General features: G+C 34.5%; 1 protein-coding gene and 1 long non-coding RNA gene across 6 annotated transcripts in view; one reads left to right on the top strand and one right to left on the bottom strand.

Moving 5' to 3' along the window:
• Positions 1-13,837, top strand: part of LOC149802617 (uncharacterized) — a 35,223-nt gene extending 21,386 nt beyond the window's left edge. Inside the window, exon 3 of the long non-coding RNA XR_016420071.1 lies at positions 13,728-13,837. This is a non-coding gene — a long non-coding RNA (uncharacterized LOC149802617). The remainder of the gene's footprint in view (positions 1-13,727) is intronic.
• LOC149802616 (protein pangolin, isoforms A/H/I/S-like) overlaps positions 1-21,543 on the bottom strand; it is a 170,980-nt gene that overhangs the window by 137,567 nt on the left and 11,870 nt on the right. The gene's annotated exons all lie outside the window — the stretch shown is intronic.

The following is a 21,543-nucleotide window of genomic DNA, read 5'->3' on the forward strand; positions in this document are numbered from 1 at the left end:
TAATATTTTCAGCAGATTTTACATGTAGTGGAAGCTTGTTCCACAGAACTGTACCAGAGTATTGGAAGCTCTTTTTAAATTGCGTGGTTTTTGGTTTTGGTGCTAGAATGTTTCCTTATCATATTGATCTCAACTGGTAGTGTGTTGAAAAAGGCCTGAATAAGTCCTGAAGATACTCTGGTGCAGTTCCATGTAGACATTTATATAAAAGAACTGCCTTGTGAAAATCCTGTCATATATTGTGAGCCATTTGAGTTCTCTAAATAATGCTTTTGAGGGATTATCAATAGATGCATATAAAATTATGCATGCTGCTTGTTTCTTAAGTCTACAAATCATGTCAAGCTCAGATTTAGCACAGTTTCCCCATACATCTAACAATAATCAATTGTTGGAAGAACATATGACTTGTAGTATAGATTGTGAGTTTCCATGGGTAAATATTTCTTGATTCTGCTGAGTAGAGCAATTTTGGATGACAGTGTTTTACAAAGCTTATCAATATGGTCATTCCATAATAAATTATTATCTATGGACACACCTACAACCCTTTCATGTTTGACATTTTCAAACAGATGATTATGTATTGCAATATATTGCAAGAGACAGTTCTGGGTTCCCTGACTTGTGTAGTTTTGTGATGTCCCAAAGATCATACATTTAGTTTTACCTTCAGTATTTACCATCCTATTTTGTTGTGCCCAGTTTTGGACTCCAATAAGGTCTTAGTTTAATCTTGTTTGGATAACTTCAGTATCAGAACTAGATGTATACAAGGTTGCATCATCTGCAAACAAATCTGTATTTGTGGGTTCATTATTTAATGGTAGATCACTGATATAGTTAAGGAAGAGGAGAGGGCCTAAAACTGAGCCTTGAGGGCCCCCTGAATTAATAGTTTAAGTTTGAGAGCTAATACTGCCAATGCTAAATTATTGAGACCTTTGGTTTTGGTATGATCTAAACCAGTCTAAAGAAGGATTGTCGAACCTGTAACAGTTCAACTTCTGCAGCAGAATTTCATGATCAACAAGATCAAAGACTTTCGTGAAGTCAAGGAAAACAATCCTAGTCATATCCATTTCCTTCAGCCAAAGATCAATTAATTTGGTAAGTTCTGTTTGGCACAAGTGGTACTTTCTAAATTCTGATTGCATTTTATGAAATAGAGAGTATGTTTCAAAAAATGTATAGACCTGGATGGCTACATGCTTTTCAAATAATGTTGACAATACAGGTAGAATTGATATTGGTCTATAATTCCCTGGATCCTCCTTTTCTCCTTTCTTAAAGATAGCCATAACCTTTGCACACTTCAGTGTTTCTGGAAAATTACCACTTCTTATACTTAAGTTTATGATATGCATTAGTGGTGCAGCAATTTTAATAATTTGTGAACCAATACCATCCAATCCAAAGATTTAATAATATTCACCTTAATCAAAAACAAAAGCTTCACTAACATTAGCTATTGAAAAATAATTATCATCAGGAAATTTAGCTCTTTTAATGATAGAAGAGAATCAAGTTCAATTGGGATGTTAGTCTGGTTATGAATATTGTTACTGTAAATGCTTGTTAAGAAATTCTTTAACATTTCCACAACGTCTTGTACAGATGTTGCTATATCATCATTTTGCTTAAGTCTAGAGAGAAGACAACTGTTCTTGGGTGGGTTCAGCTCTTTAGATGCTTCCACAATGTCTTGGTACTCTTACTTTCATCAACAGCCTGTTTATAGTAGTTCTCTTTTGCCTTATCTATCAGGTGCTTAGTTTTATTCCTCCACTTTCTATAGTTTTCCATGCTTCCATAGTTGCCATGCTGAAAATCAAATTAGTACCATTTACATTAATAACCAGCTGTATGTTTTATGGTTCCGCACCCAGTTATTACAGCAATGCTGGCATACGGGAATGACAGTGCAAAGTATTTTGCTTTTCAACCCTTACAAAATAGGGAAAGTTAACATGCACATATTTTGTTTCATCTACTTAGATTGACATTTATGACATTTATATTTTATCACCAATGGAACACCATTTACTGTGAGAAGCAGACAGCTGATGAAAATATTGCTTGTGTGTGCTGGGGATATGTATTTGAATTAGCACCATGTATACTAATTTGGTCTGTCTCTGAATTTTCAGTATAGGCGTCGCTATTTTCTGAAGGTGCAATTGTGAAATTTTAAATATGAAAAATCTAAACCCAAGAGTAGTATGAACAACACCCTTTGTTAATAGTCCCCTGAGAACCAGCTGGGTATGGTTGACACCAGACCTTACTAATAGGTCTCAGTGACCTGTATCTTTGGTCAAGGTATCTGGCCCTTAACTAAATTTACTGAACAGAAACCATTATTTTCTTATCAGACCTAATACAACCATAGCCTTTGACCTTCAGACACTGTAATCGATGATTTTTTCTATTTCTCTAAAAGCAGTCTACAATGTTAAGTCAAGGAACATGCTCTAGAACAAAAGCTGTTATTCAGTAAAAACACATTTTGCTTTGAACTCAAATGATGAATACAATTTATTCTGAAAAATCTTTTTTTTTTCTTTAATTCACAATAACCTTGATCTTTGACCTCTTGACTCCCAAAATCAAAATGCCTTATCCAGTCTGCAAGTACAGGCCCTCCAGAAATTTGTCAAGTAGTTAACAACTAAGTTGTGATCCATATCCCTTTTTATCTTCTTTCAGTTACAATGACCTTGACCTCAAACTCTAAAATCAATAGGATTTTTTTCTTCTTATGCAATCAATAATCCACAAATCAAATTTTGGTGAAAGTACATGGTCCAGATCTGACAACTTGGTGCAGAAACCATTTTCATTTTCAACCCAATTATCATTTAACCTTTGCCCCAGCAACAACAGATTCTACTAGGGCATTCACTACGTGCCAGTAGTCTAAATCTGCCAAAACAACCAACTAATTTTGGATTATCCAAGTTCAACCCCTTAAGGAAGCAACAAAAACAGTCTTAAAAATCTTCATCTGCTACTTCCTGTTTTATGTAATGTGCAGTCTATCTTACTCCATGTGTACACATCCACAAAGTTTAATACAGATGTGTTGTAGGATTAAAACCATTTTTCTTCTTAAGACCTTTTTATCTCAAAACTGATAGCCTTCTTCCTTACAGTATGTGCAAGCCATCTACTAAGTTTGGTCCACATCAATAACACAGAACTAATTATACTGATATTGTTAGAAATAACATAATCATCAATAACGGACATATTCAGAAAGTTGTAATACACAACACTCATAGTCACCAGTATTCCATTTAATATGCTAAAAATATTATTTCAACATACTTTTTATAGTATTTTCCCAGTGGTATTAATTTCTTGATTTAGTTTTATTTTTTTTATTAGGCAATTTATACTCAAGAAATTATAGGGATTATTGAAAAACTTTTATAATAAGTGTGCAAATTGAAGCATTTGAGAAGGATTTTACAAATAATCACCAACGCCAAGTTTTCACAGTAAAATCTCCTATTAAAAACACATATTTATTTGAAATACACGACAGTAAATTAGGATACAAACATATGGATCTTGAATGTTGGAGGAACACAGATGACTACAAACAAACCGTCGTCAACACTTTTAGAATCAGTTTTATTTTGACTTTAAACCAGTATGTTATTTGAGTCACAATGAATGAAAGTTACAAAAGGATAGATAAAATTATTTAGATAACATCAGTTGTCCAGTAAGGAGAAAGCCTGTGATTTTTCTGCAAACAAGACCTGAAAACCATAAAGTGAACATGCCAAATGACGTCACAGTAATGATCACTATTTCAAAGACTTTTTATGGTAAGTAGTGGAAAACAGCACTGAAACAAAACTGTGAACAGACTGATGGGACAACTAGATGTAATAACAAAATGCAGTCCATGTAAACAAAATGCACTCCATGCCAACTAAATTGGGTACAAGATTTTAAAGGCTGGCGTGGGCACTGCCAATGTTGCAAAAATAAAAATGAAAAGCTTAGTGTTTACAGCTTTAATGTTTCAATCATATATTCTCCAGAACTTGAAATTAGCATATTTACGCTGAAAAGATCACCAAAACATCCTCATCTATTGTTCCAATTTGTGTTCCACTGTCCTCATTCAATTTGTGTAAAATGTGTCTTACTATTGCGGGGGCATCCGAGTGGCCAAGTGGTCGAAAGTGCTCACCATTACATATTACTGCCATCTCACCCCTGTCTGCGTGGGTTCGAGTCTCAGATTCGGCCAATGTGGGCATGTGAGAAAGCTTGCTAGTAGCTTCTTGTGGGTCGGGGTTCTTTCCAGGGGTTTTCCCAGTTTCTTCCTCCACCATTAACATTGGCCATCATGTATAGCCTATCATGTGCTGAAAAATGGCGTTAAACCCTACAACAACAACGATCATCCTGTTGCATGTGGGGACCTACTCCAAAACTCTTAACCATTCACCTACCGTAAGATAAAAATGACTCCTGTTATACAAATTGACAACTTTGGTGTACAGTCATGCTCAATAACCCATAGCTAACATTGGTGTCATCAAGTTTCTTAATAGTCACAAGTTGCCAATAACAAATCTTTGCTGACATGCAATCTTCATCAGATACTGATGGCAAATGATAAGGGCATAGATAAGCAAAATTCTGTTCTTACCATATATTCTCATTTGTAAGTCAAGGCCAACTGCAGAGATCTAGATCTGTCCTCTTATTATGTGCAGACAGAGCTGGGTCTATGCAGTTTGTTGGGAGTAATGAGTCAAACAAACAACACAGACTTTGATCTGCAGGTGCATTATGTGACACAAAGTCTGGATCTTTGTTGTTTACAGTTTGGCTCAACTTATAAATGAGTATATATGGTAATCCAACATCTGGGGAGTCTGTACTGTTAGGAATAAGGGTATCACCTTAGTGGCAATAGAGTGCAAAGATTTCAGATACACAATATCTTGCAAACAAAAGCCTATGGTAGAAAAGTATTGGTAATTACATCCATGGTGGTAAACTACATCCGAATTTCTTAATGACATTATTACAAGGCTCACACTGGTCTGTAATATTACAGTCAAGACAGCAACAATAGGTAGAAACTAGTGTAGAATGTTTACAATTGCTTGAGCTTTCATTTGTCCATATTTTTATGTCAGATGATTACAATACTGATAATCTTCATGGCATATTAAAACTTTTCTACTAACTGCTTTACCAAGCTTGATGCAAAACAAGGTTATGATGACCCTGAAATAGGTTAGTCTAAAAGTAAAACTGGTTACTCTTCCATAGTAATCTTTTCATATCAATATTTGATAAAACAGTGGACAAACTAATTAATTTTATTAACAAGTCTTATTATTTTCATTTCATTATGATGATGCAATTGTTCCTACTCCTGTTGATGCTGTAACCACCATGATGGCTGTAATCACCATTTTGCCAAGAAGTTCAGAACAGCAAATGTAACATTTAACATCTCCATATATATATATATATATATATATATATATACACACACACACACACACACATGTATATTGATGTTCTTGGTTTATCATCAATTTTTTAGCACATGATAGGCTATACATGATGTCCAGTATTTGGCACAAGAAGAACCCAGGAAAACGCGGGGAAGAACCCACGGGAAGCTACTGGCAAACATTCCCATATATCCATGCTTTTTTCAAAGCCCAAGATTCAAACCCATAGAGGTGAAATATTAGTGATCTGTAAAGGTAAGTATCTTAGATCACTTGGCCTCCACAGGGCTCCCACTTTTTATTTTGTCTTCTTTACCTGTGTGGATAATTAAAGGTATAAATAGTATCCTTTTTTTTAGAACTTACAAACTTGCCTACTTTAATGAAAAAAACACAGATTTTACAAAAAATAGACATGAATAAAAAAGAATGACAACTTGGACAATACCATATTCTGGTTGGAAACTACAAAGCTATACTTATATACAGGGTGTGGCATTTAAACTATTAGTCAGTACAAGCCAAGTGCCACAATTTATCTACTGCCTAATAAATGGATGACCTTATATTTAGAGTTGTCGTAATATCTGCAGATACTAATGATCATAAATCGAGATATGTGTGAAGTATGGCCCTGATAATAGCAGTGCAAATTTTCCATGCTGGTGTCTTTTCTTTCAACAATGGAGTACAAAATGTTAAGTGTTTTCTTGGTCGTTCCCACACAATACAATATAGGGATATATATATATATATATATATATATATATATATATATATATATATATATAGACTGTTATTTAAGTACACTTCTACAAACTTGTTATGCCTGACAATTAGATAGGTAGTATTCATGCCAGTCCTCCCAAATCCATTACTATTGAAATGACACAACTGCATACTCGACTTCGCAGTAGAATGCACTTATTCCCACCCACCCCATGTCTATAACAACCAGTTATAAAATAGCAAGTCATAAGATCAATCTCAAACAATACATAACAGTATGTAAACATGTAAATTTCTTGGAACTAAGAAGACTTTTTTGATGACTTTATCTTCCCTTCTTATTGCACATTTTAATTTAAGTATTTGAAGTTGAGTATTTACCATATATACTAGCTTATAAGATGAGACCAAATGCAAACTGCTCAGACCCAGATCTGCCATCGCATGATGCAGACCGGAGTCTGTGCAGTTTGTTAGGAGTGACATTGACCCTGATCTTCAGGGGCATTATGCTACAGCGTATACTACAACTTATAAGCGAGTACATATGGAGTACATATTGTTTTCTTCCTCCTGCCCACATAAAGAGTCAAATAGTTTACAATCTACACTTGCATACAGTTGGACCTTTGAGTAAAAAAATGAATTAGCCTGGCCTTAAGGCAAGGGATAAGACTAAAGTTATCCAAATCAGCATAATGTATGATAAAATATAGAATCAGAATCTTAGCTAATGCTTCTCCAATAAATGAATAGATAAAAATTAAAAACACCCATTATAAATGAGTTAAATAATACTGACAGTCGGTGGCTTTTAAGTGGCTGTCAATGTAAATTTAAGGACTTTTCAGGAAATGTTATACCAACTTTTTCATAATTATCAAAAGCAGAAGTCCAATTCAAAGGTGTTTCTAGATAGACCTCAGCACAATGTGGACACTGATGACCCTGACACTATCTATGACACATTTGAAGGGCAAAGTCTTATGTCAAAACCAAGGACTGACATTCATTAAAATTTGGTTGAGAATTGTGAAAATCAAATCTGACTAAGGCCATCATATTATAAAGCCTAATTCAAAATATGATATCAGTCCATTAATTCATTAACCCCTGAGGCAAGCAACTAGGTGTTCCCTATGCAGAGAGAACACCTAGAGTAGTGTTAATCCTTACCAGTTAGTACCCTGTTTCCCTGAGAATCAATGATGCAGTCAACTTGCTGATATTTACGGGGGGGGGGGGTCCTTGCAATAAATTAGTTTGTTCTTTGTTTCATGTTCTTTCAAGCTGAAATTTGTCAATACATAAAATTATGTACATCATGGAATAAATGTCACACAGCATGCAGAAATAAAACTCAAGCCAAAAGGTTAAAATAAACAATTTACTTAATGATTTGCTTCTCAGGTCATTTATAATCCATAAAATCCATTACAAAATTCACACTGAATAATTCAAATGTTTAACACATGATATAATTATATTTTATGAAGACAGAAATACCACTTGTCTCTTGCAAACTTTAACTTCATGTAAAAACAAGACTGGCATAGTTTTCTTGCCCTTTTTAACCTTTCTTCCTTAGAATTTTCCAAGGAACATAAAAAACCACAAAACAATTTGAAGAAACTCAGAATTATCAACATTCCTGCTAAATGAATTCATTTTCCCAATCATTTATTTACCAATTCTTCAAAAGATCTAGAAAATTCTCCATCATAATATGTAAGGTAAATTTCTATAATCAGTCCTAAATGAGGGATGGGAGAAAATAGGGACCTGGATGCAAAAAATCGTGTGTGTGTGTGTGTGTGTGTGTATGATTTGGATATTTAAAGTAGCTGTAACAATTTTTTTCTACCATGTCTGCAGTGTTGCAGTTTATAGTGTGTGTGTGTGTGTGTGATTAAGATTTTTAATCTAGCTTTAACAATTTTTCTGTCATATCACTATAATGTCTGAAGTGTTGCAGTTTATAGTGATGTCCAGCACTGGGGTATCATGCCGCAGACATGTAGCATGATGTCCCACCCAGTCACATTATCCTGACACACGGCCAACCAATTGTAACACTAACCTCTTGATGCTGAGCGCCAAGCGACGCAGCTGTTAGTACCAATTTTGTAAGTCTTTGGTAAGACTCGGCCAGGAATCAAACTCACAACCTCCTGCTTCTGAGACAGACACTCTAACCACTAGATCACCGAAGCAGTCCAGTTTATAGTGACATCGTGCACAGACATATAGCATGATATCCCACCCAGTCACAATATCCTGACATCAGGCCGACCAGTCTTAACACTAACCTCGAATGGGTGAGTGCCGAGCAAGGGAGCGGTTAGTACCATTTTTATAAATCTCTGCTATGACTTGGACGGAGTTCGAACCGGTAAACATGGAAAATGGTAAAAATCATGTGACAGGTCTTCTTCTTGTCATGTCTTTTATCATTTTTGGTTTGAGTCAATGAAGTCCTTCATAAGTTAATGAAAGTAAACAAATTTTGAACTAACCAAAGGGCAAAATTTTACATCAAATGGCACCATAACTAAGGTAAATTTTATTGGAAAATAATGAAAATCAAACTTGACCTAAGTCTTTTATTACTGCAAAACCTCAAAATTTTGTTCAGTGCAAGAGGTTCCTCAAATGTTATGGAGCTAAAACAAAATTCTGATATAATCGAAGGGTAACATTTCAAGTCAAACTGAAGCCACAGCTACTTTAAAATTTGTTTTAATATTATGAAATTCACTCTGACCTAGGTCTTCTTAGTACTCTCATACAAAACATGGTCTGAATCCATTAAGCCCTTCAAAAGATATGGAATGGAAAAGAAGTTCCAATGCAATCTGAAGAACAAGATTTAAGTTGTTGTTGTTGTTGTGGGGTTTAATGCCATTTTTCAGCACACGATAGGCTATATATGGCAGCCAGTATTAATGGTGGAGGAAGAACCCGGGAAAACCCCGGAAAGAACCACCGACCCACGCGAAGCTACTGGCATGCTTTCTCACATACCCACAATGGCTGAATCCGAGACTCGAACCGGCGCAGACAGAGGTGAGATGGCAGTAATCCATAATGGAGAATGCTTTAGACCACTCGGGGCCCCAAAATTTAAGAGGACACAACTTCATTAAATTGTTTTTGAAAATAATGAAAAAAAATCAAAAATGAATAGTTAATGTAAACCTAATACCAATTTGGTTTGACTCCATGGTGTCCTAAATAAGCTCCTTAACCCTTTACTTCATAGAGCATAGTGACAAAGTGCAGCTCGCTATACATAGAACACAGGTTACCTAGTCGACCGCATACGCATAGCTTGCCTGTGAACTATTAAGCAATGTAGTGTATGTTATGTTTAACAGCAATTTTAACCATTTTACATTTTTGGTACACATCTATTACATGTGGAACAATTTAAGAGTAAAGTCTGATTGTTATAGCTGTGTAATTATTTATCACGGAAGAATTTGTTATGTGCTTTAAAATCTGGAGAGAATTCGTTCACCGTCATGTCAGTGAGGCCGTGTGACCAACCGTAGAGCTGCCATTTCTCATACTCGAAATTTACAAGTTTTTCATCTGTGTCTACATCACTAAGTCATCTAAATTTGATAATTTATAAAAACTAATTGCAGCCTATATCAATATCAGAGCCTTTACCTAGGTTATTGAATCTTTCATAGTTGTGATTCTAATCATGAAAACTTCTTAAGTACTGAATGAAATCCGCGACCGCCATTTTGGAGAGTGGAGATTACGACCCAGTTACTTTAAATAGCAGATATCGACCAGTACATAAACAGTGACCACGTTATCTGACGTAATTGTCATTCACAGAAATGAATGTAGTATCTAATAAGGGGTTTTCCCCGAAGGTGGCGCTACGAAAACCAGCTTAAAATGGCTGATGTTTACAGCAGACGTCAAAAGGCACTTCTATGGGACTTTTGTAGAAGCGTCAAAAGTCGCTTCAATGCGACTTTTGTAGAGGCGTCCAAAGACGGTTGTATGAGGTAAAGGGTTAACATAAACTGATGGGATGAAATGTCAGCATGTTTGTTGAGTTTTAATGAAGCTTTTATAAATTTCAGTCATATTTCTACAATGTCTGCAGTGTTTCAACTTAAAGCGATGTCTAGCACTGGGACATCATGCTGCAGATGTATGCATGATGTCCCACCCAGTCACACTATCCTGACACCAAGCCAACGAGTCTTAGCGCTAACCTCTTAATGCTGAGTGCCGAGTGAGGCAGATGCTAGTACCATTTTTATATGTAAGTGATACAACTCGGTCATGGTTCAAACCAGCAGCCTCCTGCACCTGAGGCAGACACTCTAACCACTTAGGCCACCATAGTGGTTCATCTTAATATAAAACCCAATACCAATGTGATTTGAATCTATGGAGTCCTTCACAAGTTATTTTAAAGAAACAAATCAGATGAAACTGGATGTGACGGACATGAACATTAACATTTTCTGCATGTGCCTTCATAGATGTGGCAGGGAATAAAAACAGAAGAAGATATAATACTAGCTTTAAAGAAATTATTGCACAACACCCAAGAAAACCACAACAAAGGCCATAAAACATATTTTTTTAAATTATATCCAACAGACCTGTTAATGGTAACTGACCATTGTCCTACAGGTGCTACAACATTTAAATAAACCTTCCAACCATTCAATAATCCTTGCCCCATTAAATAAACCCATCAAAACCATGACCTGGACATTAATTGAGGTTTCTGACCTGACACTGGGCATCCTGCTTAGTCTTTTGCCCTTAAGCTAGCTGATTGGGCAATGAAGTCATCTCATTTATGTTTCTTGACAGGAAGTGGTCAGATGCCTTCAACCCCAAGCTAACAAATATATGTTAAGTAGAAATCAATTTGTCATCAAGCCTCCCAAGAGGGACAGAAAATGCTCGCCTAAGGCAAAACATCTGTTGACAAAATGGAATACCTGCTCAGTGCTAGCTATATGCAATTACCTATCCTGTGCTATGACAAATCTATTTATAAACTCAACAGGTCAAGACAAATTATGAACAATTATCTCACGAGGATCAAAATATGGTTACAAATGTTAGGTACTGAATAAAACTGTAAAAAGTACATTCCCGTCTCATGTGTTATAAATAGAGCATGAACTATATGATCTGTTATAACACAGCTTGGGCAGACCTTCAGAAATTTCACTTGTTCAAAACCAAACAAGACAATATAAATGCCCCAGCCTTCATAATTAATTTATACTGCAACATATCATGGACTTTTCCATAATCAACCAAAGTTTTCTTCTTTAGCCTGAACACTAAGGAACAAGTTCACAAGATTGGATCAGTGGTACCTGTTTAATATTACAACAGTCAATTTTGATGTCATGTTTTCTTTTCTTTTTCTACAAAATTTTATAATTGAGAGATACAATGTGACCTTAGCCATTATTGTATTTACTTTGTAAAATATCTTTCATGATCACTGTTTGATATCCATGAGGAAACTGTGTCTAGAGCAAGTGAAATGCATCACTGGAGAATACATTTTTCTAGTTAACAAAACCTTTTGTAGAATAAAGAACGAAAAATTGCAGGGGCAGTTGGATTTATAGAGTTTACTGTATAGGTCTTGCTATAAAGAAACTTCCTGTTTTCAATAACATCCAGGTGGTTCAACTCTCTAATAACCATGTCATATTTTCTCAGTAAGTTAAAAGGGAAAAAAAACAATTCCGGACAGCCACCTGTCCATTTCTCATCACTGACCCGGCACTTTTTTCACAATGTTAAAAAAGAAATCACAAAGAATCACATTATATATGCATAATGTTCAACAACAACGACAAAAAAAACAACCTGCCTATCCTCATTTTAAAACTAGTGCAATTGGAAACATTTTTGTGGGGGGCCTAATGGTTAATGTGCATGCATCACACTTCTGCATGATACAATTGGCATATTTAATTTAAACAACATCTACACACAGACCATGTTGCATATTTTGAACTGTCCACTGACAAAGTTCCCCAGTGGACAGCAGGCTCTGCACCTTGTTGATGATGATGCAGTTAAATGGATGAGCATGCACTGCACATGATAATACTAATAATTTAAAAGTCAACCTTTCTGTAAAGATACATCCGTGTAAAAAAAAATAATTAATGTTACTTCCTTTGCAACACATTTTAAACTGTCACCAAATATGCTAAAGTAATTGTAGTTTATCTAAACCTGGTATAACTATTTGTGAATAGTCTCACCTAAAAGCTGGAAAAATATTCAGATTTCCTACTTGTTAACTGGACAGTGGATGGCACGCCACTCTCACAAACAATGGGTTGCTGGTTCAAATCCTATCAAAACCAACATGGGTTGACTACTGCAATATCTCTCTGGGCAATAAATAGTTTCTGAAGTATGATTATGATTGTAACTATCTTCTAGGCATAGAATTTATAGTCTTGAGGCAAAGAAACCCCTTCTAACAACTTTAATTCCCCATCCCCCACCCCCACAACCTGTTTTCTTGTAAAGAGAAGCCTAATGATGGAATTGTATATCCACTGTAAATGTAATTATCTGAATTTTCTGTGCTCCATCTAGGGACAATACTTGTCTGTTTATTCTTTGCTGCAAGTGTTGCAAGTATATACCTGTTAATGTCTAAATATCCAATAAAGGGAGATTGATGCATTATTGACCTGTGGCAATGCAAGCTGTTAATTGTTATGGCCCTGACTGGTAAAAGTATTATGGCCAGACAATAGCCTTCTGCCAACAGTCTGAAGCAAGAATTGAAATTATGTCACAGGCATAAGCACCTGCTTAATGAGAAATAATCAAATACTGATGTATGTAACATAGTAACAAATTGAGCTGTTACTGACATAATTTTTTGTATTGATATATCCACTGAAGATATGCTGGATGCATGAATATATCAATGGATTTGAAAACAGAACTGTTTAGCTGTCAGTTGATGCGTCATCATTAAATCAGACATGATTTTGGTCTTCCATAAAAAATAAAGCTGGAAGTATTTAAGGGGGGGGGGGTCCTCCCCCAATGTGATCTCGAGGGGCAGCGGCTCTGATCTGCATTTTACACTCATAAAAACTGCTGGTGCAACTTATGATCATAAAATAAACCAAAATAATCATCTGAAAAACTAATAAACTTACCAAAAATGTTCAACTCGACTTCAATAATTTCATGTGCATGTCAGTGTTCACATCATAATTATCACAATAATTTCTCAATTTTTGCAGCAAATATATTATAATTCTCTCTTTTCATAACACATCTGCAAAATAAACACCCAAGTAAAACAACTATATACAAAAAAATCGCATACATTCACTTGTCTTTTTCTCCAATGGACACAACCTGTTGATATGCCAGTCCAGCTCTTTTTGCAGCTTTGGCAAAGATTTCTTTCGACTTTCTTTTCCTTCTCAATGACAGCCTTTTTCTTTTCAGGCTGGTGCTTGTATTGGCAATATGCAGTGCGCATATTCTGACAGAGGGCTACATCTGTTCTCATCCAAGAAATCTTTCTTCTTACAGTAATTAAACACACTTTTTCCAGATACCTTCTGAGCTTAAATTTTTCCATATGCAGCTTGTAGGTCCTGTTCCAAGCTCTTACTATCATTGTTACCGTAATTCAGATTTTTCTTGCAGAGGTCACAAAATACCAGTCATCTAGCGTTCAGTTTTCTTATAAACTGACCAACTAAATTTCTGTCAACTTTTTGTTCCAACCATTCCCATATGCATACGTTTTTTTTAAACCTTTATTTAAACTTTCCATGTGATAGTCTCTCAACAACTCGGGAAACCATGTTTTGCAAGCATGCTTCTTCTTTCCAGTGCCATCAATTTCCATTACACAAAGATTCACTGGATGAATTTAAACCTTTGACCAATCAGAATACTCTTCCCAAGAGTCGTGTGTTAACTAATATATGGAACGAATAGTTTACAAAGGTCGATGTGGAATGGGACCAGAAAGACCTTTTTTTTTTTAAAACTGGATTGTAGACGATATAAAAAATGTACTATATCAAGAAAAATCTGATTCAAGTCAGGAGAAAAGAGGAATTCCGCTTTCAAATGGAGAAAAATCATGTCTGATAAATTCATGTCACAGTCTGCAAAGCAAGTTGCCATAATGGGCTTCACAGGGACATTCAAAGCACAAAAGGATGACCACTTCTCATCACTGAAATATGATGAACTAAAATTACAACATCTGTCATTTCCAAATTGTTCAAAGTCACCTGATTTATACAGACTTTAGGGTCTACTACAGGACGCAAGCCAATTTCTCCACAATCACATCAAAAAATCAACTAAATGCAAAAGAAAGGAGCATCATATTTACTTTATTTCTTAATTTAATCACACCCATATCAGGAAATTCCTCTCTTTTCTTGCTGCTCAAGTCAGTCCAAGACAGTCAATGCAGACAGTTTTCAGTAAGGTGTAAAAAAATATCAATAACTGATATTGTAAAGCTGAAAAACATAATTAAAAGTTTGACGCATCGATGATAAACATTATGTTCAACTGATAAGTTTGTGAAGTACACAGACTTTATTTACCACTAGTACAGTTGCACAAACTCTAGTTCCAAACCCTATGCAGCTGAATGGCTGGTTGCTATCTCTCAACCTGACATAATTCTTAAAATTCTTTTCCATTTCACATGACGACAGCAGTCAAATATCCCGCCATGACATGTACTCAAATTGGCACGTGATGTCCAATAAATGTAATTGTGTCCTTCTCAGCTTTTATTCACAAGAATCTGAATACTCCTTCTTATTCTTCTGTGTTAATCATTATCACTTTTCTAGAGTCTTATTTTCCCTTAAGTATTAAACATGCATCGCTTTATGGATGCCATTTTTAACAATTCTATAATCAACAGTTTGATCATGCAGATGAACAAATAGGTGCAGTTTAAAGTGTCTGGGGTGCTGCTGTAAAGTTAGTCTGGTGCCCTGACTGATTTCACTAATTCTAAGATGAAACCCAGATCCAAATAAAACATAGATGAACCAATTATCTGGATTTTTCAGCAACGATCATTTATCTGTAGCTTTTGCTAGTATGCCTAAGTCCGTATTTTAAGGGTAATTTTAATAATACGGCAAAATCGTAAGAGTCTGTCAATGGTCCAACAACTAAGTTTAACATGCAAATATTACTAGAGTAAAGAACACACACAAAAAAACCCAGAAAAAATTACATTAATGCAAAGTAAAAATTCAAACATCTACATACTGAATCATAAATAATTTTAAAAGTTTGTTTATGAATTCATCTATTTCTTCAATTACCGAAGATGTCAGAAAATTATACATATGCAATTACCCTGATACAAAATTTTCATAAATCTGCTTAGCATTCAATGGTTCATTTGAATAATTTTATGACTATTGGAATTTCTGCAGCATACATTTTACTTTAGTAAGCCTTCCATGTTTACTAACATCCAGTGATTAAGTAAACAAAGCAAGTCAGCACACCCTCTCACCCCTCTACACAGGAAGAAACCAATACACTCCTCAGATTATTTTTATCATAGTTGTTCTTTTTTTGGACAAGAAATCTACGTCATCTTGCAATGCAATGTGTACTGCATTAGTTGTCACAAATAAATTCCCTGTGTTTGATTTTGGCCTATCAATATATCAATACTTGAAATCATCTGGAAGATTCAGTAAACCCCTTAAACAGATGCTAGTTTTAGCTAAGGCTGAGGGAAGACAAAAGTTTCACTGATATAAGATTAAGCTACTGATTTCAAGTAATGTTACAATAGTCTCTCACAACTGAAAAATCAACTTGCACTAGCATCAGTGCACTTCTATAAATCTTTTCAGACATCTTAAGAATTAAACATCACAATATATTCAATTAATAGGAAAAATTAGAAATGTGAATGGTATAACAGGCAAGTGCTTGTAATATATGACAGGTTCGCAGCACTGTAATTTTCTGGCATTGTTATACAGAGAATTCCCCCATCCTAAATTTTCAGATTTTGATTTGCTTCTAATGAAGAGACTTGAAAAAGTGGTTGCCTATAACCAGCAATCTCTTATTTTCTGAAGAACAACATTCTTCAAAATGATGCTAGCTGGCAAAAATTAATTTCCATCATTTTACCATCAGATACTGTTTGAAATCCTAAATTACTGATCTATTTTTGGTGCCTGATCCAAGCTTAAAGTCTCTTTAAAATAATTAAAGAAACACTGCAAGACTGGACCTTTTTTCTTTGCCTTTTTCAAAGGAGGAATCTTCTCTTGCACACACACCCCTCCTGACTGCATATAATAAATATATTCTGACACATTAGTTTAACACACTCAAGTCCATGAAGTAAATGCAGGATAAATGTTCTGTATATATACACAATTTTCACTTGAGAAAAACTGAAACTAAGCTAAATAAATGAATGTATTTATCACCAGATTCATTATTCAAACACGCCACTTGTTTTGTTAGCAATTAGTGTCAAAATAGAGCTAAATATTTGTGATCTAAAGGAAAATCCAAGAGCTTCCTCTAAAAAAAATGAAAGGACCTTTCTGCATTGTTCTTGGTGCTTTATTTATTCTCCTAATCCCTGTAAAACCCTAAAAGAAATCCAAGGCTTACAGCTGACAACCAGTCCAAATTCAAGATTAATCACACATGCCTCTATGCTGGAGAAATACTGGGCTTATCCGTTACTGATCCTAAGGATTCCTTATCTAGCACTATTTAAAGACGTCTATAAAATTTACACAAGACTTTAATCATTAACATACTCTATGGAATATAAAAATTACAGGGTCTAATGTGACCTTTTAGTTACCCATATATGATACTTTTAGCAACACAAGTATTCAAAAGTTTTCCTGACTTGTTTTCTGCAAAGTCTATTATCAAACACAACTGCAGCAATCGCAAAAAATTATCCAAAACTGTGCTGAACAATCAGCTGTGTGAAAATCACACCCCATAAATTTAAGCCCTTAAATATTTCTTCATTAAATCCCTCCGAAAATAGCACATTTTTGGTTATGTTTTAAAAATTTAACAATTTTCTACAAAATGTATTTAAACATCTGGTTTCTTTAACTGTTAATATTCCAATGGGATATTTTATATGCACTAATTAGCTCAAAATATCAGTGAAACAAAACAAGCTTTTTTAAAAAATCTCTTATAAACAGAACCTTAGCAAGACAAAAACTTACCTTGGCAATTAAAAAAAGTTAATAGCACTGAATGTTCTATAGAATAAAAAGTAACAATCCAGATTTATTGCTCCAGTTCATGACAATCCCAATTTCAGTTTATGTAGGAAATATCTGATATGTTTCCAGCTCTGTTAGCAGATCAATGATTATTTTCTTCAGAATGATCAATCAAGGATTTTTTTCTATCACTTTATAATTTTCCACATTTTCATGAACATATCATTTTTGCATACTGGAAACATTTTCTGTACGGAAAACTTTTGGATTACTGACACATTTGTTGCCTTTCATGTGTTTGCACTTCGGTTTTACTAAACAGCCAATGCCACTGCAAGGTTTTCTTTAGTCATTTTACTCTTCAAGGAAGACAAAAAAAAAAAAAAAACGTTAAGAAATTAAAGAAGTCCAAAAAATATTTACGATCAATTATAAGAAAACACGCAAAAAACGTTCCTTTTATTCTTTTCTATCTTTGACTATGATGAACATACTACTACTAATGGATCTGCAGAAAAGAAAAGTGGTAACCCTGACACCAGACTGATGTACCTCTTGGTACGTATTCAGAGCCTTTCTAGAGTTCAATCTCAATTCTACTAACAATGATGTGCTTAATATGTTATAAAATCTGAGCCTGTATTATAACTTTATTTAACTATCTGGGAATTATTTTCTGCCTTTTATCCCTATCTAATCAAGATACATGCCCAATGCCAACCAGGGAAATTAGGAACAAATGAGTAAAAAAATTTGATTCTATTGAAACCTGTTGCAAGATTACCTCTATGTTGGCCTTAACATTTAATAAAGATTTGAAAAAACGTGCTTTGAAAATAAAGTCAAAATTAATAAATATTTAAAAATTAATGCCCATAAGTGCAAAGAAATGTGTGCACTTTCTCAACTACTAGGCTAGCCCAATGAAAAACTGTCTAAAAAAAAAGCATTTTTGTGGGGTTGGGGTAGAGCCACTCATCATTTTTTTATATATTTTATTTTAGGTTTCAATCAGTGTTTTATGTATTTTGTAGGTTTCTGAGGTCAAAATGAAATTTTAGGATTTTCTGAGGTCCACTTCTAACCATATTCTTTTATCAATTCATTCTAACTGTATCTACTGGCTTACCTGACATGTCAAATTGCAACCTGTACAAACCCAAATCTGATATCCAATATTGTGCTAGCAGATCTGGGTATATGCTTTTTATTAGGAGTAATCGACAGAGCAAACAATATAGACCCTGATCAGCAGGTGCACCATGCTATGGCAGATCAGGATCTCTACTGTTTACAGTTTGTCTCGACTTCAAGCGAGTATAAACAGTATATTCACTAAAGACTCCAATGTTGTCCAAAACGAGGGTGGAATTCTACCCCAAATCCTCCACCCTGTAGTTCTTATTTCTTGAACAGGTGCTGTTCAAAAGTTCTATCAGTCTCAGTTACAAGTCAAAAAAGTTGCTGGCATGAAAATGAATTTCAGTTGTTCATATTACTTGCATTTTTTCACAAATAGAAAAAATATAAACTTGCAAAATCGAAGTTTCTTCTGAATTTGTTATTCTTACCAGCTGCTTTTCTTGATCTATACCATAAGCCAGAATTTTTGGAAGAGGAATTTGCTATCAGTTTCAGTTGTAGCATTTGTTATAATTTGAATAAAATGTACTTCTACAGCTCAACTGTCTTTTCTTTTTTGTAAATTTACTTTTAATGGGCACAAAAATGTGATTCCAATGTTAAAGAAAATGCAGTATAATCCATATAACAAATTGTCATGAAAGTACTGTCATATTCCCCACCAAATAAAATATCTGAGCACCACATATTAGGCAAAAACAAAATACGTTTCCAGTTGGTCGACCATCCCTCATTGCAGACCCTAACACTTTTTCCACCCGATGGTTTAAGAAAGAAAAAAATAATCATGGTTGAAGAAGAAGAAAAAAATTACCAACATGCACTAATTTTAAAACCAGTGCAATAAGAAACACACACATTTTGTTTTTGCCTTACTAATGATCTTAACAGAAACCTTGAAATTCAATAGATCTGCACCAATGACACTTCAGGCCTATCAAGACCTAACTTGTCATCTTCCCCACAAAATGTGAAAAAATAGAAATCAAGGTTTAATTAGATCTATGTTTGAATATGCTTGTGGTTTAGGACCACCACTCCCAATTTCTAAGAATTAGAGGACGAACTTGACAAATTCTACCCCACCAAATTTGTTACATCCTATTTTGACTGTATAACCAGGAAATCTATATATTTTGATCAAGAGGGAAACAATCAGCCTCACAAGTCTATACAAGAAGATATTAGGTAGATCCATTTGATTTTACGATACAGTTGGGGACAATATGCGATGAAATGTATGTCAAAGTCGGAGAAGAGCAAGTTGTCAAAGGAAACAGTAACTGATTTTACCTAAACACTGGATGTATTTCTGTGTTTGTGAATAAAATGGTTGGGCATGAAAGAGTTATTTTGCTTTCCCTTGAAAAAATATAGGTTGCTCCCGAGTCCACTATATATTATCAGTAGCCGCACATATAACCAAAGTATTTGGTTACACTAAACAGGTTCTCTCACAATAAAGGAACCATTGCTGAGGAAAGCTTCATTTTATGTTTCAGAATTTATTTACATACTTTATAATTCACTTTATTTATACTTTTCACTTATAATTTGCTATATATCACTGAACAATTTAGCACTTATAAACAGATACAATGGCTTGAAATCTTATCCACATTTTCTACAATTAACTCACATTTTGCATACATTATATTGAAGCCCTGCCTAAAGCCTCAACTTTCTTTCTTCAATTCTGATCCTGCCAAGAAGTTGCTCACTCAAAAGTTTAGCATATGTATCTAAATATATTTCAATCCATGAGTAGTATTTAAGTAGTACTTACTCCTTCACCTCCTTTACCTCAAAAAATAAGAATCAATGTTGATATTCAAAGCTAGCCCATCCTAACCATGCTTCGTGTGATATTTTTCTAACAATTTAAATGCCAATTGTTTTGTGATCCTGATGACATTAACAAGGTCAATACCTTTCATTGACAGCGACAGTAAGTACTGATTAAGAAATAGTCAAAGAAATAAAACTGAAATATGGACTACAATTGAAATAAAAGAAAGCACAATATAAATGACCAGTTTAACAAGTGCAATTTCTGCCTCAAGTATGTGGCCCTGGAAAGTGTATTAGCTGTTTAAATCAGCGCCGCTATTCACATGTTTGTTTATTGGACTCTTTTTTTTAATTAGCAGGAAACCAAAGACATATTTTTGTCACAGCAAAGGCAACACAAAAAAACTTGGTTACTGTTATACCATGTTAGTAAAAATAAACGAAATTGACAACTATAAAGAATTACATTTTTTCAATGAAATATTAAAATACACCACTCCCTCGATAACTTGTGCCCTGATAACTCGCGAACCCGCTTATAACACAGGGTCAGGCATGGCTCCCATTTTTTAAACCACAAAATACCCCAAAAATTGATCCCTATTTGTTGAACTTTAAGAAAATCACGATCAAAATTGCTTACGGAAACTTTTATGTATCGCTTGTTTTATCGTCGAAAATGGTAGATATGACCTGAAAATATTAATCAACATTTTGAAATATCGAATTTAAAAATTGGTCATACAATATTTTTACATTTTCTTTCCAAACATTATTCTGCAATTAATGATATGCAAGGAAATTTTGATCAATGAAAATGTCACGCAGAGAGGATGCAGTACTTTAATAAATAAATACAAATTAAATAATTCTTTTATCAACTGAAATTTTTGTTCTAGTTCTATCTTTGAGTTCCTTTTAAGTGTAATCGTCATAAATGAGACGTGTCCTCTTGTAATTAAATGTAAAATGCATCAATCTACCATAACATGAGAACCTAATTAAGTGCCATGTTTTGATAACTGACTTCCGGAAGTATTTGTTGTATTGTTGCAACGAATTAAAAACTGGCCTCCTTTGTATACCATGTTAATTATGTCTTT

Source organism: Sinohyriopsis cumingii, chromosome 3 (genome assembly GCF_028554795.1).
Source record: "Sinohyriopsis cumingii isolate HCF-2022 chromosome 3, ASM2855479v2, whole genome shotgun sequence".
Classification (NCBI taxonomy): domain Eukaryota; kingdom Metazoa; phylum Mollusca; class Bivalvia; order Unionida; family Unionidae; genus Sinohyriopsis; species Sinohyriopsis cumingii.